The following is a 23308-nucleotide window of genomic DNA, read 5'->3' on the forward strand; positions in this document are numbered from 1 at the left end:
CAGTGGAATTCCTGACAACATCAAATATCTCCTTCTGTTGCCTCTTTCCCCCAGCTGTGCTTAACTTTATGATTCTTGCTCATTAGCTGTTTAGACTATTGTTTGGAATAAGTGATTCTGTGGTGACTTTTATTGCTAACTTCCTATAGAACTTACTGCATTGCTATTATATTGCTGGCCGTGGATTCTGTCTCTCTAAAAGACTTTCATAGGTAGGCCATTGAAAAAAATTGTCCATATATTAGCTACCGTGGTACTAAATTTCTGAGAGGACATTAAGGAAAACCTGAATACATTTATTTGTGCAAATGTCTACATTTTTATGTTTTGATAAATAAACATTACTTTGTCCCACAGTTGTAGGAAATAATAGTCCTCTTTGGCAGGGATCTTAAATCACTAGTCAAGAATATTTGATTTAATCATGGATTTTTACATAAAAGTGCATTCTTGTTGGTGGTTATAACCTTAATACATATTCTTCACAACTCCGAGATGTAGGTTTCATTTTTAGAAGGTACACACTACATTTTTAAGTGATTTATTTTGAAAACTTTTCAGATTAGTTTTACAGCTGTATCAGAAAATGAATGATTGGCTATTTCATTTACCAAAGGTAATTGAAGCAGATATTTATGAAGTCATTGGGAGGTGAACTATCTCCAGTTCAACAAGTTAATCATTAATATTTGGAGGATTTTCTTGCCATGCTGTATTAGGAGTAGAACATCACCAGACAGACATTTAAATTGTTTTATTTAACTAAAACAACAACACTATATATCCTGAATTTCTTTTCTTCAACAGCAAACATAATATTTAAACAAAACAAGCATATGAATTTTTGAATTTAGTTAAACATTCAAGTTTTTTTTTTAAATCAGGTTTGTTTTTGTTAAAATAGTTTTTAACTAAATTAATTAAATGATTTTTTAAAAAAAATAATAAAAAATTAAATTGACTATGTCAGCCAGGTCAACATGAGAAACTTAAAATATTGGCTTCTGCAGCTAACTCAGTCATCTTCACCTTCATTTTCCTATTTGTTCATAATCTCAAAAAGAAAAACAAGCTTTCCTGCTTTTTCAGGTCCTAAAGGAATTCTCAATTTGGAATGAATTAGTCCAAAGGAAGAAATTATTCTTTCTACACTGGCAGAAGAAGCTACTGATGTTAAAAGTGAGATTATCACTTCAGTGGTCTCTGAATCCAAGTGCTTAAGTGACTTTCACCAGTTCACTGGTGTGACTTTCTTTAAAGCATCAGCAAACATATATTTCTTGAATGGTTCACCCATTTTATTTTATTATAGTTTATTATAGTTGGCATTATGGAGGGATGATTGCTGGATGTCCATGTCATGGGCAACTCCTCTCCTTCAGCAGTTAAGGTTTGACCCTGGTACTGAGTGTTGAGAATATTTGCAAGAAAATGAGCTGGAGATAGTGCTTGTCCCATTCGTTTTTTTTAATGCTTGTAATTTAATTCTGTCATTGCATATTTCTCTTTTTAAGATCTCACTCAGTTCCTTCCAAATTTCAACAGAGTCAGCAATAAAACAGCTATTTCCCAGCATTTTGTTCAAGGCTACAGAAATAGGCTTCAGGGTACTCAGCATGTGTTCAATGTTAAGCCCAATGTTGAGAACTTTGGCTGCGACAGTGCCATCTATTTTTTCACTACTTTGTTCAAACTGTCATGAGATTAGGCCAGTTCTTGATATAGTGCTCAAAAACAGTCCACTACTGAGTTCCATCACACGTCTTGTGGGAGAGTTAGCTTGGTTCCTCCCACTCTTTTCAGAGCAGCTGCTGCAAAGTGGTTGTTATGGATGTATTTTGCAGTTTCAACAACATTTAGCCTTTATTTCTGGAACACTGAAGTCTTTGGCTAGGAGGTGCATCAAATGAGCACTGAAACCATATGTTATTTGCTTGGGACTCTCTTCTAAATTTCTTCTCATCTTGGATACATTTGCAGCATTGTCTGTGACCAAGCTGCGAACTAGAAATTTGATTTCTTTTTTCAGTTTGTTTATATTGCTTTTACAGCTACTTCTTGTAAGTATTCTGCTGTGTGTGCATTTCCTGATGTATCAGTGATTTCTGTAAGGAAGACATTCCCTTCTTCTGTTGTCACACAAGCACATACAGAGGGATCATTGTGGACATTGCTCCACCCATCAAGACTCAGGTTAACAATTTCACTCTCTCGACCTTTTGCACACTGCTCAATTTCTCTTTCATACATGTTATCCAGCAGTTTGCCTGTGACACCTGCTTTGTTGGGTGGACTGTATCCTGGTCTTAGTGACTGAACAATGTTAATGAAGTGTGGGTTCTCAATCATACAGAAAGGAGAGTTTGTTGCATAAACAAACTGGGCAATTTTTTCATCCTTTATCTCTTTTTGTAATCCACTGGTTCTTATCACAAATTTATCTATGATTGTTTCTGGATGATGGAGATTTTTTTATTTATTTTTGCTATAGGTGATATACTGTGGCTATGTGACATACATGATGTGACTGAAACACTATCATTGACAGATAACTCTGAAACTATAGAAAATTATGGTGATCTTGAAGGTGGATAGTCTTCAGAATCCTGTATGTTGAGGATGGATTCTCCTAAACAAAATAAGTCAATGAAGTTATTTAATTATTATTATCATTCTGCTCATTTAGTATTACTCATTGCATTCATGGACACTCAGTACTACTTTAAAGGTGAAATTGTAAAAGGAAGATCTGCCTATTTCAGCTATTTATTTTTTATCACAACTGCATCTAAAATGATAGTACCATAGAGTAACAACTATATTTTTTGCTCAAACATGAGAATTCAAGAATAATCCAGAAGGAAGACAGGCAGTCCTTAAGAAAGAAGTATGAAATAAAAAAGTTTACCAACCTGAAGATCCTGCATGTTCAGACCTGTTCCTTTCATCATCTTCAACACAGTTCCCTCCTGAGAAGGAACATTTCTCATAGTGATTTTTTCATTCGGGCAGCCAAGGCCTTGCATTTCTTTGGTGCACTGTTTGCATTTTGCACGCATGCCTGTCTTACCCACAGGAACTTCATTAAAATATTCCCAAACTGGGTCTCTTTTGGCCTGCTGCCATTATAGTTTTTCCCTTCTAGTGAGAGAATGGTATGATGGATCTCAAATCAATGAAGGCTACACTCAGAAAGACCTCAAGACTTCTGGAATATGCTGCTCAAACAGTTTCACTTTTGTTTCCACTGCCTGTCCTCCTTTCTCACATTTATCTCCAGACTTCTTCTCCTTGTCCAGATCTATTCCACCCCCAACAATCTTCTAGTCATTGAACTTTTTGAACCTGCACTATTAGAGAGAGGTAAGGGATTGACTCTGTGTACACAAATTTGCAGAGGGATGATAGGGTTGAGGTCTGTTATTTCTCACCTCTCTATTTTATTTATGTATTTAAAAACATTTTTGCTGTTAACGAGCATGTTATCTCTGGAGACACAAATCCACAGTTTGAGAACTGCAAAACTAAGCATCTCTGGTGGTATCTTCTAGACTGAGCACTGAGTCCCATTGGGTAGATAGAAAGATTAATTTAGATACCATAATCTATACAGAAGCCCCTGGAACACCATAAGATTGGATCCCTAATCCATGAACTATTGGAACTCCTTTACAAAAGTTTTCTTAAACATTACATGAATATATCATCCCATACTATAGAATTTATAATCCCTATTCCATGATGAGATCTCTTTGAGCTATAATGTATCTTAATTAAAACTATTTTTAGTTTTTTCCGCAAAGCATTTTATCAAAAAAATCCAATTTAAATTTAAAAAATCAGATTTTTTAAAATCATTGTTGTGGTTTTTGTTTTGTTTTTTAATCCACCCCACTCTTTGATTAGGGATGTTAGCCCTGATATACATTTGGAACTAGCCTTCAATCACTTACTCCTGGAGATTAATGTTGTTAAGTATTACCAGGTAATTTTTCATCTTGCAGCAACAACTCACCATGCTTTGTGGCATCTGGTATATTGAGGATGCAGTCATTTTATATTTTTTCCAATTTTTTAAGCACTGCTCCTCCTACTTCCTGTATTGGTTCATAGTACCTTTATTCTGAAAACCTGAACTTTCTGATTTTTTTTTCTGTCTTTAGTTGGGCTTTTTTCTAAATTGCTGTCTTGGGATATTTGAATTTCTGGTTTTAAATACTGTCTAAGCCACACTTTAAGTAATTTTCAGACATTAGGGCTAGATTTTAAAAATCTGTAGCTCAGCTGGCTGCACAGTGCACAGAAAAGAAATACCAGCAATTGTTGACAGCCAATATTCAAATACAAGGTGCGAAGCAGAGCAAAGGCATGTGCCACAGATCTCACCCAAGAATTTGGGGGAGGGGTGAAGGTGTGCAAAGGGATGCCTTCTAGCATGAGGTATTCATATGAGACCAATAAATTGCTCCTTACTTGCAGTAGTAGCAGATTGGGGCACTGTACATTGACATTTTGCTTGCTAGAAAACCAAGGGCTGCCCTTAACTTGGAGATGTGGTTTATAGATACTCTGAAGTGAGATTTCTTTTCAAAATTTCTTATTGTCCTAACTCTGCTTCCTCAAGTCAATGGCAATTTTGCCATTTCCTCAATGGGAGCAGTTAGCGTTAGCCAAAGTGCTTTTGAAAGTCAGATCTTAATTCCTGCTTGAACATTCAAGGAATTCTCTAAAATTTGGCATCCAGATCTCACTACTCCATTTTTTATCACAAAACTTTCATAAGTTAAAAACTGAAAACTTTGTCTAGCTCTAGTGTATAAAAGAGTTGGAATGAAACCGTTTGACTGTTTCACATATGCTTGTACCCACTTCTGAAGGTGCGAAGTGGGTCACGCTGCGTTATTTATTGGGGTAGGAACGTTTTGTTTTTACATGCTTTGACTGTTTTGAACCTAATTAGAGTCACAAAGATGGACACGAGGAAAAAGGCTGAGTAGTGTGCTCAGAAGCCCACCTCCTGGGACACTGTGGCATTTAAAACGGTCTTTGATTTCAAGGCTTGTTAATACTGTATCTGTATTCTATTATCCTTTCAGAAACCTATGTATAGTAATGACATATTAGCAATGGCTTACACTAAAACTAATCGTCAATTTATGATGCATAGAATGGTCCCTAGGGATTGGGTGTTCACCAGCCAGGGATTGGCTGAGTGTCCTGCTCTCATGCTACTACCTTTAGCCCTTATCACACATGTTCCCTGTGTCAGACTGCCACCTCTCTGTCTCTAGCTAGCCCCCAACAGATCCCCCCCTTTTTTTTCTTCCAGCCCATGACTACCCCATTCCAAGGGAATCCTCAGCTACCCTGTCAGGGTGGCTTAAAGGTCACTTTGCTCCTGTGCCAGTACTTCAGCAGGGTCCAGGAACTGCCATAGATGTCTGTACTTATAGTTATGTACTAACTGTGCTAAAATAATGACTGCATTAGATTTGACTAGGAATTCAATATTAATTATTGCCCATTTTCCTGAACTGAGGACTAGACAGTGTTTAATTCTCCTGTAATGAATTATGTTATGAAAATGAGAACATAAAATGCTTATAATGAAAGGAAGCATTTATTTTCAAATGGTGTAGGAAGTACAGTTTATAGAATAAATTAATCATCCTACACAAGTGGAACTTAAACTTCAGAATATTGGATTCTTTAGGCAATAAAATGTTAAACTCTGCAGTTTAGGGGGGTGGAAACATAAGTGGCCATACTGAGTCAAACCACTGGTCCATCTAGCCGAGTATCCATCTTTGGACAGGTGACTGGTGCCATAGGCTTCTGAGGGAGTGAACAGAACAGGGCAGTTATTCAAGTGATCTGTTCCCTGTCATCCATTCTCAGCTTCTAGCAGTAAGAGATTTAGAGACCCCTGGAGCATTGGGTTATCCCTGACCATCTTGGCTACAGAGCCGCCCGGGGGGGGGGGACAAGTGGGGCAATTTGTGGTGCTCCGGGTTTTTGGCAGCATTTTGGCAGCGGGGGGGCCCTTCAGTGCTGCCAAAGATGTGGAGCGACTGAAGGGCCCCCCGCCGCTGAAATGCCGCCGAAGACCCGGACTGCTGCCGAGTGAGTACAAGCGCTGCAGCTCCCCCACTATGCCCCAGCCCCCCTGAATCCTCTGGGCAGCCCTGCTTGGCTAACAGCCATTGATGGACCATCCTCCATGAACATATTCAATTTTTTTAAAGCCAGTTATACTTTTGGCCTTCACAATGTCCCAAGGCAACGAGTTTCACAAGATGACTGTTCAGTGAAGGACTTCCTTTTGTTTGTATTTAAACCTGCTGCCTATTAATTTAATTGGGTGACCCCTGGTTCATTTGTGATGTGAAGGGGTAAATAACACTTACTTTCTCCACACCATTCATGATTTTATAGACCTCCTATCATATTCTCTCCCGCCCCCTTAGTTGTCTCTTTTCTAAGATGAACAGTCCCAGTCTTTTTAATCTCTCCTCATCTGGAATTTGTTCCATACCCTTACTCATTTTTGTTGTCCTTCTATACATTTTTTCCAATTTTAATGTATGTTTTTTGAGATGGTGATCAGAACTACATGCCGTATTCAAGGTGTGGGCTTACCATTGATTTATATAGTGGCATTAGGATATTTACTATCTTATTATCTCTTCCTTTTCATAATGGTTCCTAACATTGTTAGCTTTTTTTTTTAACTGCCCTGTACATTGGGCAGATGTTTTCAGAGAACTATCCAGAGTGACTCTAAGCTCTTTCTTGAGTGGTAACAGCTAATTTAAACCTCATCATTTTGTATCTATAGTTGGGATTATGTTTTCTAACATGCATTACTTTGTGTTTATCAACACTGAATTTCATCTACCATTTTCTTTCTCAGTCACCCAGTTTTAAGATATCCCTTTGTAACTCTTCAGTCAGCTTTGCACTTACAAAATTACTCAAGATTGTTATAATTTGCAAACTTTGCCACCTCACTATTTACCCCCTTTTCCAGATAATTTATGAATGTTGAACAGCATTGTTCTCAGTACAAATCCTTGGGGGATTTACCTTTCTTCACTGTAAAAAACTGACCATTTATTTGTACCCTTTTTTTCCTATCTTTTAAAAAGTTACTGATCCATGAGAGGACATTTCCTCTTTTCCTCATTTCCTTCTTCTTACCGAAGGCTCTTAAGCAAAGTAAGGGATCTTTTCAAAGGGTTTCTGAAAGCCCAAGTACACTATATCAACTTGATTTCCCTTGTCCACATGTTTGTTGATTTCCCCTTCAAAGAATTCTAATAGATTGGTGAGGCGTGATTTCTCTTTACAAAAGCTGTTTTGACTCTTCCCCAACATATTGTGTTCATCTATGAGTCTGATAATTCTGTTCTTTGCTATAGTTTCAACCAATTTGCCTGGTACTGAAGTTAGGCTTACCGGCCTGTAATTGCCACAGTTGCTTCTGGAGCTTTTTAAAAAAAATCTTTGTTCTGTTAACCCATTAACTGAATTTTGTGGGTAAAATGGGGCACAACAGTAATCCAGACAAGAGACTTCCACTTTCTGATTAAGCAAAATGTATTGAAAACACAAGCAAGCAACTATTACACAGCTATTAACTATTGACAGCACTCTAGCTTATGCAATCCTAGTAGAAAAATTCCACAATGGAGCTTGCCAGGCACCAAAACGAGTCCTCGTGGTCTCCGCCAATGGATCTTGATGGTGGCTTGACAGTCTCAGCAATCTGGATCTGACATGTTTCCACACAGTCTTTTAAACTCTGATGCATTGTCTTGGCAATCAAACTGTTCGTGCACTATTCCACATTCTCTAGAACCTTCTCTATCTTGTTTACTACATTATTTCCCCTTTTGCTGGTTCTAACCAGTCTCACCCAGTTTTACCATGATCTTCTGTAACCTAGCTGGCCCTGCACAATTAAATCAGGCTAACCCACTTTTAATCTACAACAAACTATCCACCAGTCTTCTGGTACAGAAGCTGATTTAGGGAATTGGTTACAGGGGGTCCCCGGTATACATCTCCCGCTTATCCATTATTTCAGATATCTATTGCTTATCAATAACGGAATGTGTTCCGATTTATGTTGATCCTGATCTGCATATCTGTCGTTTGCCCGGATCAGGACCTACATGGATTGAAACATGTTCCCCTATTGTATGGTACTGTACTTGCATCCGCCAGCCATGTTCAAGGCTTATTACCTATGGAGGACATTCTCCCAGGGGTGAAAGTAAGGTGGTCACCAGTACTGACCTGAACAGCTGACTTTGAAGCGCTTTAAAGTGCTGCTTAAATGTTGTTTCCCCTTTTGCTCCCCACCCCAGGCTGGTGATGTGCAGGAGGGTCAAAAGGAGCAGCTGCCCCAGTGCCGGCGATTTAAAAGCAGTGGCTGGAGCCCCAGGCCTTTTAAATGGCTGCTGGAGCCCCAGGCTGACTGGGGGATGCTGACCCCTGTCCCTTTCCACCTGAGGCCCCTTTTGGGAGGCAGAGGGCACGGAGCCAGCCCCCATACTGGTAAGAGTTCAATTTTACTTTCTCCCCTGCATTCTCCATGCTGATTAAGGAGACGACAGGTGAAGGAAAGCACAACGTAAAGGAGTTTTGGAAGTCCTATAATATCTTGAATGGTGTGAAAAACATTGACGCATCATGGGAAGAGGACACTTCACAATGTATGAACAGTGTTTGGCACCGTGCATGGCCAGATGCTGTCACGGCTTTCTGGGATTTGATGCCATTCTTGCTCTTGAGCAAGAAATTGTCAAGCTGGCGAAGAATGTCAGCTTCGAGGAGGTGGAGGAGGAGGAGGAGGAGGATGTACAGGAGTTGTTGGAATCCCACGCTGAGCAACTGACAAACGAGGAACTGATTGAGCTGGACCAACAATGGATATCCGAAGAAAGCAAGGACAATGATGATGGTGACATAGGGCAGGAAACCTGGAGTCTGATGACAAAGAATCTCTCCTGTTTCTTTGGATTGCTTTGTGATATGATGGAAATCATACAGCCTGGTGATCATTTTCGTGAATGGTCTGCCAAAGTCTCCAGGGCTCTCAATGATGCAGTGTCTTGCTACAGGGAGATCTATCATTTAGAGATTTGAGCAGGAGAGCAGACGTAGATAAAATAATTTTTAAAAAGTTCTGCAAAGCGAGCAGCGGCACAGGAGGCAGCAAACAGGGCTGCCAACAGGGAAGTTAGCGTGGGAGTTGCCATTGGAGGAGCAGGTGAGTGTCTTTGCGTCTGTTTGTGTAGTGTTTGTATCTCGCTGTAGAGGCCCGGAGGGGCAGGCTGCTGAAGGGGCAGCTGAGCCAGGATTGGCTGAGCCCTGAGTAGGGGGAGGAGCCAGGCTAGGAGGGGCCTATAAAAGCGGCCGCCCAGCCAGGCAGCGGCACAGCTGCGAGCAGTGGCACAGTAGGCAGCAAACAGGGCTGCCAACAGGGGAGTTAGCGTGGGAGTTGCCATTGGAAGAGCAGGTGAGTGTCTTTGCGTCTGTTTGTGTAGTGTTTGTATCTCGCTGTAGAGGCCCGGAGGGGCAGGCTGCTGAAGGGGCAGCTGAGCCAGGATTGGCTGAGCCCTGAGTAGGGGGAGGAGCCAGGCTAGGAGGGGCCTATAAAAGCGGCCGCCCAGCCAGGCAGCGGCACAGCTGTGAGCAGCGGCACAGCTGTGAGCAGCGGCACAGCAGGCTGCCAACAGGGCTGCCAACAGGGCTGCCAACAGGGCTGCCAACGTGGGAGTTAGCGTGGGAGTTAGCGTGGGAGTTAGCGTGGGAGTTGGCAGGGGGAGGTGGAAGGGGAGGCCCTGCGCCCCCCAGGTAAGAACACCAAGCGGAGCCAAGACAGCAGCAGCCAGCAGCCATGAGCCAAGCAGCAGAGGACACACCGAGGATGAGAGCATGCAGCAGCTGTGGTATGTACCTGGTCCTAGCAGGGGACCCAGAACAGTACTATATATGCATGAAGTGTCGCCTAATAGAGCTGCTGGAGGAAAAGATCCAGGGCCTAGAGCTGCAGGTAGAAACCCTGATAGAGAATAGAAGGGGGTTCGAGAGGCTGATGGAGCAATGGCAAGCAGTAACTGAGGGGGAACGCCCAGGGGCACAGGGGGGAGCAGGGGCTGAGGCCAAGGAAGGGGGACCACCAGAGGAGGAAGATGGGCGGTGGAAGCATGTGACCGTGAGAAGCAGGCCAAGGAAAAGGAGAGCCAGTGAGGGGGAAATTGAGCTAAGGAACAGGTTTGAAGGTTTGGAGAATGAGGAAGGGGTACAGCAAGTGGTAGCTGACAGTGGGAGGCCAAAGAAAAAGAGGCGAGCGGCCAGTCCCATAGAAAAAGGGGAGGAGTCGATGGAAGTAGCACCAAGTTTGGGCCCAGGGAGGATACAGGATGGCTTAAGGGAAACCACAAGGGATGATAGGAATGGAAGGAGCTTGCAACCAGGGGGAATGGGGGATAGGTTAGAGGACCATGCTGTCCCCAGGCAAAGGCAGGTCTACGTGATTGGGGATTCCATACTGCGAAGGTTGGACAGGCCTGTGACCAGGGCCGATCCGGAGAACAGAAGGGTGTGCTGTCTACCGGGTGCTAAAATACGGGATGTGGACCTGAGGTTGAAAAGGATCCTAAGAGGAGCGGGTAAGAACCCTTTGATCATCCTTCATGTAGGAACGAATGACACGGCTAGATTGTCGCTAGAGAGGATCAAGGGAGACTATGCCAGGTTGGGTAAGACGCTCAAGGAAATTGAGGCTCAGGTGATCTTCAGTGGGATTCTACCTGTCCCTAGGGAAGGGCGCCAAAGGGGTGAGAGGATCATGACGATTAATAGTTGGCTGAGGGAGTGGTGTTACAAGGAGGGCTTTGGGATGTATGGGCACTGGGAGGCTTTTGGGGACAGACAACTGTTCTCAAGGGATGGGCTCCACCTAAGTAGGGAAGGAAGTAGACTTCTAGGAGGGAGGCTGGCTCATCTGATTAAAAGAGCTTTAAACTAGACACTGGGGGGAGACGGTCGGGAGAGGTCCTAGTGCTCTCCACGCCAAATTATCACATTGGGAGTGAGGACAACAAGATAACAACAGATATAGCCAGAGGGGGGCGGTTACGTGTAAGGAAGAGGGGGGGGACAGATTCTAGATCTACAAGTCATACTGGAAGTACTGTGTCCCTACCGAGTTGGGTGAAAAGAGTGAGAGGAGCCCAACAGGAAAAATTAGGATGTTTGTTCACCAATGCGAGAAGCTTAGGTAACAAAATGGAGGAACTGGAGCTCCTGGTCCGGGAACTGAAACCGGATATCGTAGGAATAACAGAAACATGGTGGAACGGTAGCAATGACTGGAGTACAGGTATGGAAGGGTATGTGCTGTTTAGGAAAGACCGATGCAAAGGTAAAGGTGGGGGAGTAGCACTGTATATCAATAATGAGGTAAAATGTAATGAGATAACTAGCACTGCAATGGACAATACAGAGTCCGTTTGGGCAATGGTCACATTGGGGAAGAAAACTACCAGAGCCTCACCCGGGATAGTGATTGGGGTGTGCTATAGACCGCCAGGAGCTAGCTTAGAGATGGATAGAGAGCTCTTTAATGTTTTTAAGGAGGTAAACACTAATAGGAACTGCTTGATCATGGGGGACTTTAACTTCCCGGATATAGATTGGGAAACAAATGCTAGTAATAATAATAGGGCTCAGCTTTTCCTAGACGTGATAGCTAATGAATTCCTTCATCAAGTGGTTGCTGAACCGACGAGGGGGGATGCCATTTTAGATTTGATTTTGGTGAGTAACGAGGACCTTGTTGAGGACATTGTTGTAGGGGACAACCTTGGCTCGAGTGATCATGAGCTAATTCGTTTCCAAATAAATGGGAGGATAATCAATAGTGCATCTGAGACTAGGGTGTATGATTTCAAAAGGGCTAATTTTACTAAATTAAGGCGACTAGTTAGGGAAGTGGATTGGGCTAACATATTTAGGGATCTAAGGGCAGATGACGCCTGGGGTTACTTCAGGTTGAAGTTGCAGGAGTTGTCAGAGGCATGTATCCCGAGAACCGGGAAACGGCTCATAGGTAGCAGTTTTAGACCGAGCTGGATGAGCAAGCGTCTTAGAGGGGTCATTAAGAAAAAACAGAAAGCGTACCAGGAGTGGAAAATGGGAGGGATCAGCAAGGAAACCTACCTTATTGAGGTCAGAGGGTGCAGGGAAGCTGTGAGAAAGGCAAAGCGACGAGTGGAGATGGACCTAGCGAAGGGGATTAAAACCAATAGCAAACGGTTTTTTAGCCATATAAATAGGAAGAAAACCAAGAAAGAAGAAGTGGGACCGCTTAAAACTTTAAACGGAGTGGAGATTAGGGATAATCTTGGAATGGCACAATATCTGAATGAATACTTTGCCTCGGTCTTTAATGAGGCTAATGAAGGGCTAAGGAATAGTGATAGAGGGACCGATGGGAATGAAGATATGGGGTAGACATTACGGTATCTGAGGTAGAAGCCAAACTTGAACAGCTTAACGGAAGTAAATCGGAGGGCCCGGATAATCTTCATCCTAGAATATTAAGGGAATTGGCGAGGGATATTGCTAGCCCGTTAGCGATAATCTTTAATAAATCCCTAAATTCGGGGATTGTACCGACTGATTGGAGATTAGCTAATGTAGTTCCTATATTCAAGAAGGGGAAAAAGGGTGACCCGGGAAATTTTAGGCCTGTTAGTCTAACATCTGTAGTATGCAAAGTCATGGAAAAAATCTTGAGAGAGTGGTTCCGGAGCATGAGGCCGATGGCAACTGGGATAGATTACAGCATGGATTTACGAAAGGTAGATCGTGCCAAACCAACTTGATCTCCTTCTTTGAGAGAGTAACAGATTTTTTAGACAAGGGAAATGCGGTGGATCTAATATATCTGGATTTCAGTAAGGCGTTTGATGCGGTACCGCATGAAGAATTACTGGTTAAATTGGAAAAGATGGGGATCGAAATGAAAATCCAGAGGTGGATAAGGAGCTGGTTAAAGGGGAGACTGCAGAGGGTAGTATTGAAGGGGGAACTGTCCGGTTGGAGGGGGGTTACCAGTGGAGTTCCTCAAGGCTCGGTTTTGGGTCCGATTTTATTCAATCTATTTATTGCTGACCTGGGAACCAAGAGTAGGAGTGGGCTGATAAAGTTTGCGGATGACACCAAGTTGGGGGGTATTGTCAATTCGGAAGAGGATCGGGATATTCTCCAGGGAGATTTAGATGACCTTGTAAACTGGAGTATTAGTAACAGGATGAAATTCAATAGTGAGAAGTGTAAGGTTATGCATTTAGGGATGTCTAACAAGAACTTAATTATAAGCTGGGGACGCACCAGTTGGAAGTAACGGAGGAGGAGAAGGACCTAGGAGTCCTGGTTGATCGCAGGATGACTATGAGTAGGCAATGTGATGTGGCCGTTAAAAAAGCTAATGCGGTCTTGGGTTGCATTAGGCGAGGAATTTCTAGTAGGGATAAGGAGGTGCTAGTCCCGTTATATAAGGCGTTGGTGAGACCTCATTTGGAGTATTGTGTGCAGTTTTGGTCTCCCATGTTTAAGAAGGATGAATTCAAACTAGAACAGGTACAAAGAAGGGCCACTAGAATGATCCGAGGAATGGAAGGCCTTTCGTATGAAAGGAGACTTGAGGAGCTCGGTTTGTTTTCCTTAACCAAAAGAAGGATAAGAGGAGATATGATTACACTCTTTAAATATATTAGAGGGATAAATACCAGGGAAGGAGAAGAATTATTTCAGCTCAGCGCTAATGTGGACACGAGGACAAACGGATATAAACTGTCAGTCAGGAAATTCAGGCTTGAAATTAGACGAAGGTTTCTAACCATCAGGGGAGTGCAATACTGGAACAGCCTACCGAGGGAAACAGTGGGGGCGAAGGACCTCCATGACTTTAAGATTAAGCTAGATAAGTTTATGGAGGGGATGGTATGATAGGATAACGGGCTTAGTCAATAGGTCAATTAAGTGCCACACTGGTAAATAGTACAATGGGTCAATGGTATGATATAACCTTTTCCAGAGGGTTTGGCTGGAGAGTCTTGCCCGCATGCTCGGGGTTCAGCTGACCGCCATATTTGGGGTCGGGAAGGAATTTTCCTCCAGGGAAGACTGACAATGGCCCTGGAGGTTTTTCGCCTTCCTCCGAAGCATGGGGCAGGGGTCGCTTGCTAAGGAGTGGGTGGATCAGCTTATGTGGCCTGCATCTTGCAGGAGGTCAGACTAGATGATCATAATGGTCCCTTCTGATCTTGAATTCTATGATTCTATGATTCTATGAAATGAAAAGCCAGCCATGGAAAAGCCAGCCCAAGAAAACCCAGCTACCACCCCTACCTAAGTTTAACATAATTGACACTGTTTTATACTGTAGTACTATACTGTATTAAAATTTTCTCTTTGAATGGTGTTAGTAGGGTTCTACATTATTTTATTCAATATGTGTAAAATATGTACTGTATAACCTGTCATTGTAAAAAGGTACACTGTTTAGGCAAAAAGAGCATTGTCAGAGTATAGTGAAGTTGTGAATGCATACCCTCCTTATTCCATTATTTCTTTAATGTTGTTTCCCCTTTTGCTCCCCACCCCAGGCTGGTGATGTGCAGGAGGGTCAAAAGGAGCAGCTGCCCCAGTGCCGGCGATTTAAAAGCAGCAGCTGGAGCCCCAGGCCTTTTAAATGGCTGCTGGAGCCCCAGGCTGACTGGGGGATGCTGACCCCTGTCCCCTTCCACCTGAGGCCCCTTTTGGGGGGCAGAGGGCACGGAGCCAGCCCCCATACTGGTAAAAGTTCAATTTTACTTTCTCCCCTGCATTCTCCATGCTGATTAAGGAGACGACAGGTGAAGGAAAGCACAACGTAAAGGAGTTTTGGAAGTCCTATAATATCTTGAATGGTGTGAAAAACATTGACGCATCATGGGAAGAGGACACTTCACAATGTATGAACAGTGTTTGGCACCGTGCATGGGAAAAATCCCCAGTATATGCCATTTCGGGATCCATTGCCCTTTTCAAGAACGCAACTCCAATGTATAAAAGGGACCCCCTGTAAATACCACAGTCAATAGTTCTCAAATATGAAATTGCAGTTTCTTCAGAACTCTTGGGTGAATATAGTCTGGTCTTGGTGGTTTATTACTGTTACATTAACCAAATTGTTCCAAAACCTCCTGTGCTGACACCTCAATCTCGACCAGTTCTTCAAATTGTCACATAAAAAGAATAGGAATCTGGCTCATATCTTCAGTGAAGACTGATGCAAAGAGTTCATTTAGCTTCTCTGCAACAGCCTTATCTTCCCTGAGTGCACCTTTAGCACATTGGTTGTCCAGTGGCCCCACTGATTTTGTGTGTGTGTGTGTGGGGAAAGGGTTGGGGGTTGACCTTTGCTCTTCGAAATCTTTTTTTGGCCTGCCTAATAATTCTTTTACACTTGCCACAGTTTGTGCTTCTTTCTATTTTCCTCAATAGAATTTGACTTCAAACCTCTAAAGGGTGTAATTTTGTCTCTAACAACCTCTTTTACTCTGTTTAGCCATGGTGGTATGTTTTGGACCTTTTATTGATATTATTTGATGAGGTACACACATAATTTGAGTCACTATTGTGTTTTTTTAAAAAGTTTCCATGCAGCTTGCAGGCATTTATCTTGTAATTGTTCTTTTTAAAATTTGCATTTAACTAGTGTCCCCATTTTTGTGTAGTTACATTCTGGTAGCTATTACTGAGCAGTTCAGCTATACTCACCTCTTAGATCAGATCCTATGTACCACTTAGGACTAAATCAAGAATTGCCTCTCGCCTTGTGGGTTCCAGGACTAGCTGTTCCAAGAAGCAGTCATGAATGATATCTAGAAACTTTATCTCTGCAGCCTGTCCTGAGATGACGTGTTCCCAACTAATATGGAGATAGTTGAAATCCCCCATCAATATTGAGTTTTCTATCTTTTCTAGCATCTCTAATCTCAAAGCATTTCACAATCACCATACTGGTCAGGTGGTCGGTAGTATATTCCTACTGCTATGCTCTTATTATTCAAGCATTTAATTTCTATCCATAAAGATTCTATGGTAGTTTGATTTATTTAAGATTTTTACTAAATTTGACTCTATGCTTTATTTCACACATTGCCACTCACCCATCAGCACCACCTACCCTGTCATTTGCGTATATTTTTTGTACCCTGGCACTACGGGGTCCCATTGATATCATTATTCCACCAAGCTTCTGTGATGCCTATTATATCAGTATCCTCATTTCATACCAGGCACTCAAGTTCACATATCTTAGTATTTAGTCTTCTAGAATTTTTATATAAGCACTTACAGAATTTGTCAATATTTAGTTGTCTGCCTTCAAGTGATATAATTGAATGGGAATCTTTTTTTTTTTTGACTGTTTCTCTTCAGCTCCTACCTGTACTTTATTAAATTCTCTCCTCTCCTCTTGTTACTCAGATATAGAGTATCCCCTTTAATAAATCCTTCCCTAAGGGACATGTTTGTTTGAACCATCTGGTCCTCAGCACCTGTCTGCTTTCCCTTAGCCTTTAATTTAAAAACTTCTCTGCAGAGAAACAGATGATGACGTTTCCTTATGTTGTCCTGGTAACTTAAACTCTCTATAATTGTCATCTGCCCTTTCAGTGATGAAAATGAAGCAAGAAGTTGTCATAGTGGGTGACATGTTCCTATCCTGCTGGCAGAGTCATTGCCTACAGGGTAGTAATAACAAAGACCCTTGAAGGATATGGAAATATGTATTTTCAAAGTACTGTATCAACACGTGATCATAATTGTGAAATGATGCACCTGTGTGTTAGAGAGGCGGTCTAGCAAGCTTCCACTCAGGGCCTGCTCCCACTGAAATTGATGGTTTTACCAATGGGTTAAACGAGAAATAGATCAGAGTCTCAATACTAACTTCAGTCCTACCCAGATTATTCAAGAAGTGTCATTTGTATTGGATCTACTAAGAGGTGATATGATTTCAGCTGAAGGAAAGATATCTATTGTAGAATCTATAAATGGATCCAGTAGAAATAATGTTCCATGTTGCAAGCTGATGTCTTTAAAAGAGCCCCAACTGTGGCACATGTACTAACAAACAAAATGGCACCTCCCCAGAGGATTTCTTCATCCCTGAAGTTGCTGCTGTGTCCTCAGAAATCTGGCATTCATAGTCCAAAACAAAAGAGGTAGTAAAGCTCTGTCTTCTGCTCCAGATCCCTCCACAGTCTCTCCTGTCATGAAGGAAACAACTCCTTGTATCCTGCCTCTCTCCTCAGTATATTGTACTGTGGAGGCCTAAAAGTCCAGCAGCTCCTGGGCATACACTTCCCAGGATTCCTTCTTCCTGCGAGAAGTCTTGCCCTTGTCAACTTGAGCTTTTGAAATGTGAGACATCACCACTGGACAATGAGCCAGCTTAAATATGCAGGCTTTGGAGAGCTCTTTCTCTTACCAGTAGTGTGACTTGTTTGTTGTAGTCCTACACTTTAATACATTCATCTAAATGTAAAATGGGATACCCATGTGTTCCTCCTCATTGAATTCCTCTTATGAGCAGCCCATAGCTATCTTTTTTTTCCTCCTTGGTATAGTACCCTAAGTTTTGGCTGTCTTTCCCTTAAGCTAGCTACTATAGATTGCTCCCTGATTATGAATGTTTTTAAAGGTGTATTAAAGAGAACCTAGTATCCAATACACAGAAAACTCTTTAAATTTTAAAGAGAGGATCAACAAACAGCCTCTTAGTTTAGTGGAGCATCAAAAATCTTCCAGCATTGAGCAACATGTCAAAGAAAGGGAAAGAGGGACCTCTAGCCACCTGAGAACTTAAAGCATAGGAGTTTCAAAACCAGAAACATAGGTTCCTGTTAAAAGTTGTGTACACAGGCAAACAGGAATTGCATGCTCCTCTTTTCTATTTCTTTGAAACATAATTGGGTGGGGGAAGAATAGGGAAAGGAGTAACTTACCTTTAAGTCCCTAATGAGATTCAGAGAGCCAATTTCTCACAGTGAGTGGGTCACTATTCTAGTATTCTGCCTTCCATGCATGAATAGATTGTCCATTGGGAAAGTAGAATATTAAAGGTGAGAACTGACATGAGCATATCTGAGGAAATAATTTTTAATTGTTGAATTATTATCCTTTGCAGGGAGAGGGGAAAGTGACTGACTGCATCTTTCCTGAATTCCGACCACAAAATTTTGGCCCTATTGAAGTACATAGGAGTTTTGCCATTTGACTTCAATGAGACCACAATGTCATGTCTAATATTCAACCCATTTTACCACATCTTGTTGGTTTAGGTCTGTGCACAACTAGCATTACCTACAACTTTAAAATCACTTGTTTATGAGCAATTTCTTCTATTCTTCCACTGTAAAATTCTTGTGTTTAAGAAAGAAATCATCTCTCCCTCCCACCCCATCACTAAGTAAAACTCTTAGAGTAGATAAACCTGTACCAAATGGACACTACCAGACTTGCTTTAAAATGGTCATATTAGTCCCAGAATATGAGAGACAAGGTGGGTCTCTCTCAAGGTTACCTGAAAAAGAGCTCTGTGAAGCTTGAAAGCTTGTCTCTTTCACCAACAGAAGTTGGTCCACTAAAAGATTTTACCTAATCCACATTGTCTCTTTAAAATATTCAGAATTTCAGATGCAGAGATCAGATACAACATCCGCCTTTACACGTTCTATCAGGAAAAACACTGCAACTCAGAATAGTTCTCATTGTGACAATGTTACAAAAGAGAGAAGCTCTTTGGAGCAGGGACTATCTCTTTGTTCTGTATTTGCATAGTGCCTAGCACAATGGGGTCCTGTTCCAGGATTGGAGTCCTATTCCTACCATAATAAATGTAATCACTTATAATTGGGCAGCTGGTAACACAACTTCACTGGTCTGGATTGCACCCTAGAATATGAAAATGATACCAGCTGAAAAGCCCACACACACTTCTTTCTAACGGGTTCTAGAGTGTTTATACGTATCTGCAACCTTCATTCCATCCTCATACTCTTTATGACAGTTAGTACCTACGTTTTGCCATTCTCACTGCAGACAATACTCAACTGTCATAGCCAATAAATCTAAATAAGGAAATCTTGGGGATGGGAGGAATTAAAGGTTCCAAAAACTGACTTCAGATTGCATGCCACAATAAATAAATTTTTCAGAGACCACACTACTGTCTTCTTGTTAATTCAAGGCTCCGGTTAAAATAGTCCTCTTAGTCTTTAAAACTCACATGACCTTGCTCCAAGCTACCACCTTGTCTCTCATTACTCCACCCCCTCCAGCTACCTTTTTCAACCAGCCATCTCTCCTCCTTTCTCAGTTATAAATGCTGATATGCAAGTCCTCTTCTCTGGAGTATCTGCTGGAAGTGATTTTTTTCCCCTTGTATTTCTCCAAATCATTAGCTTTCCATCTTTTTTTTTAATTATTTAGTCATCTTTCTAAATGTACAGCCACCATTGTAAATGCACCCAAAGATCATGGTGGCTGTATATTTAGGAACCTCTTGAATTCTTCAGAGCAGAACAGAGGTCCATTGCCACTTATCAACTGTAATAGTCAACCAAACTGGCTAACTGAGATGTCCAATGGCCTTGGTAGCTGTAGTAGAAGTCATACTGGAAACTTCTGGACACTTTGAATGGGTGTCGACTAGAAACACACATATAATTTACTCCGAGCAGAGCCTCACTTCTGCTTCTTGTTCTGGCAACAAACAGTAACAAAGTCACAAAAGCAGATGTTCGTGCTGTGGGATATTTAGTGCTGCTGTTCTTGGAGCTCTCATGTTAGCTGCCCTAGCAGAGAGCACATTATGTTGACTCATTTGCCCCTTTAAAAAAAAATCTCTTTAAACAGGCAGTAATTATCTGGGAAAAAGCAAGTTTGTAATATGTCCTTTTAAGTGATTTATACTATTAATGAATGCCTAATTAGTAAGAGGTCATTTAAAAAAATTCTACATCTTTGCAGCGCGCAATCTGAATCAGTTCCACTATGCAATTATAAATTTAATATAAAGTGCTCCATATTATTTTGTAGAAAAACAAAAACTAGTAATCCATTTATTTCCAGCCACTTTCATGGTAAAGGCATGCAGGATGTTAGGGTTTTTATTAGACAGAACCCAAGGAAAGAGAAGACTTCTCAAAAATTCCTGAAGCCCTAGGGGGTTTGGTTTGGATCCATTTCTAATTTCTATATACATTTGGAGATGCTTTTTTCTTTGTTTATATTTTTGCAGTTTGATTCTGAGGGTCTGATCCAAAGTCCTTTAGCAAGACTGCCATAGTTTTCAGTAGGCTTTAGATCAGGCCTGTAACCTCTGAGCAATCTTAATCTTTGCAGGATTTTTGGTGTATGCTTGCTTTTTCCTTCAGGGGAATACATACCTTCTGTCACTCCATTATGTGGGCTTCAGTAGCCTATATGCTCAAGCTAAAGATGGTTTTTTTTTCACTTTGGACTTTAGGATCTCTCTAAAAAAAAACCAAACCTTCATTTAAAAAAAAATCCCCTACTCTAAAGTTGAGTTTGTAAGAACCCTTTTTTGGTATGATTCCTCTCACAATGGTCTTTTCTAGGCTTGGATTTAAAGATGTGATATTAGTACAAGTTAACTAATGTACTGACACTTTAAGCCTTATCTACACTAAACTTTTTTAAAACATTGTTAGTTAGCGTGTTAAAATCACACTTTAAATCCTAGTTTAGATATGGATAATGATATTGAACTTTAATTACTAAGTTGCTCAACAATAGTTATGTCAAAATGATGAGGGGATGAGGAAGGAACTTTTTAGTTGGTTTCTGTATGAGTGACTGATTTGTTCTAATGCTTGTGGGGTTATGTTGTAATATTCATTGTGTTAGGGTACCTAGAACTTTGTATAAGAGTCTTAAATAAATTAGAGACGTTTTGACCTGCCTCCTGTTTGTCACCTAGGATACATATAGCTAAGTCAAGAGTAACCTGTTTTTTCTGTGCTGATATTATGTTGCAAAAGTCTATGGTTTCTAGAGTGTGTTAATGTCTTCCTATTCATAAAATGTATCTACTATTAATAATTAAAGTCTGATGCAGCACTGTTCTTGAGCATGTGCTTACCTTTAAGCACGAGTCATTCCATTGAATTCACATGCCTTAAAATTAGACACATACATGAATACCTTGATGAGTTACAGCCTAAATCATTATTTTTATATTATAAACAGAAAATAAATCTAATTTTCATTAAACAAAAGAATAATACATCAAACTTCTTGGTAGTAGAAAACTTACACTTACCAGGTACCAAATTGATTTTCAAGATTTATTATTTTTAAGCTTGAATTGTACCATTGACTTATCTTGGTCTGTAGCCTAGGATGTGTAATAAATTATAAAATGTTCTTATCTGGTTGCTGTGTGTCCTTGGTAAGGGCATATATTTTAGAGAAACATAAATCTTAGGTTTATTTTTTTTAAAGGCCCTTATCATGGGTTGCTTTAAATGGGGAACTTGTATGGGCATTTAAAGTACCCTGCATGCCATGAATCAACCTATTTAAGGGCTGGATTCTGCAAACTGCTGAGCACCTGTAGCTACCAAGAAATCAGTGGGAACTGTGGTTGCTCAATACCTCATAGGATCAGACCCTACATTCTGAACATACATAAGCAATGAAATGAAGAAACAATTCAGGTAGAGCATGCGTTCAAGGGAAGGAACATAACCTGAGATGTCTGTCAATGTGTTCTGTGCCCTACCTGATGTCTAGCACTGTTTTTTCACATACATTCTGGAGAGGCTGTCCTTGTCCTAGAATGCCTGTGCAGGGCTATGACATAATCTGGCTCCCAGCACTGGGAAGCACAAAGTAGATGGCTGGATAGCACAGCCAACATTCTAGCAGCCTTATAGTGGGGACACTTCAGCGCTGGGGGAGGAGGGAGACATGGAATGGTGACTCATTTCCTATGTGCCAGGATGGCTGTGCCAAGAGCAACACTGGCTACAGGTGTAGCAAGAGGTAACTATCTCAGCATTCCTTGATACCTACAGCGAACACTGCTTTCCATAATTCTCTCAAATGGTCTGCTTCTTACCCCTCCCCAGAATGGCTGAAGCTCGTAAGACCCATAGCTGGGCCTTTCAAAATCTGCTATATTTTCATTTTTAATTCTGAGATTGTCCCATCAACATCATTTCACATTCTGTGTATGTGAGTGGAGTCTTTTGTGGCAGGCCACGGCTGAGGTCAAAGAAGATTATAGATTTGATTGGAGACTATATATAAAGTTAAAGATTTGGGATTGTAACTAAAAGGGCTCTCTGAGCAGTCCTCACTAAGTTAGGTTCTGCACTTGTAATTCTCCATATACTCTAGAAGGACAGACCCTATAGACAGGGAGAACTACCTGAGGGTAAGCTGTAATCAGGGGCGGCTCCAGGCCCCAGCACGCCAAGCGCGTGCTTGGGGAGGCATGCTGCGGGGGGCGCTCTGCCGGTCGCCGGGAGGGCGGCAGGCGGCTCCGGTGGACCTCCCGCAGGCGTGCCTGCGGAGGGTCCGCTAGTCCCACGGCTCCGGTGGACCTCCCGCCTGCGGATGCTCCACCGGAGCTGCGGGACCAGTGGACCTTCCACAGGCACGTCTGCAGGAGGTCCACCAGAGCCGCGGGAGCAGCGACCAGCAGAGCGCCCCCCGCGGCGTGCCGCCGTGCTTGGGGCAGCGAAATTGCTAGAGCTGCCCCTGGCTATAATACAAAGGTTTCAGCATTGTGAGTTGGAACTGCTGTGTTGGTTATGAGCTTAAAATCCAAGGATGGGATTTTAAGCACCTAGGAAATTACAGACAGAGCACGATCATCCACAAAGCCAAATTAAGTACCAGGGCTCCCTATACAATGGATGGGGAGAGACAGGAGCCTTTGAATGCTGGCTTTTGTGGATCAAGTTCTAGAGGTGGATCTGCCTAAACTAGCCAATGGGAAATGCTGATAAGAGTGGGTTGTGCTAACTCCCCTCCCCAATGAGCTGGGTGCCTAAATATAGGCTGCAGGGAGGTACATATCTCTGCTTGAGACCCATGAATGGGCACCCCAAGAATCAGGTGGCTTAGACACCTGCTTCACACTACATAAAACAGACAGAGGAAGTGTTAGTAGTGTCAGCACCCATCTTATAACTTTTAGCCC

General features: G+C 41.8%; 1 protein-coding gene across 1 annotated transcript in view; it reads left to right on the forward strand.

Moving 5' to 3' along the window:
• Positions 1-14767: 14767 nt before the first annotated feature.
• The window catches only part of GABRA2 (gamma-aminobutyric acid type A receptor subunit alpha2), a 103375-nt gene continuing 94834 nt past the window's right edge, over positions 14768-23308 (forward strand). The window contains exon 1 of the mRNA XM_039542650.1: positions 14768-14877. The gene's annotated coding sequence lies outside the window, so the exon portion shown is untranslated. The remainder of the gene's footprint in view (positions 14878-23308) is intronic.

The sequence above is a fragment of the Mauremys reevesii genome, linkage group 5 (genome assembly GCF_016161935.1).
Source record: "Mauremys reevesii isolate NIE-2019 linkage group 5, ASM1616193v1, whole genome shotgun sequence".
In the NCBI taxonomy this organism is placed as follows: Eukaryota; Metazoa; Chordata; order Testudines; family Geoemydidae; genus Mauremys; species Mauremys reevesii.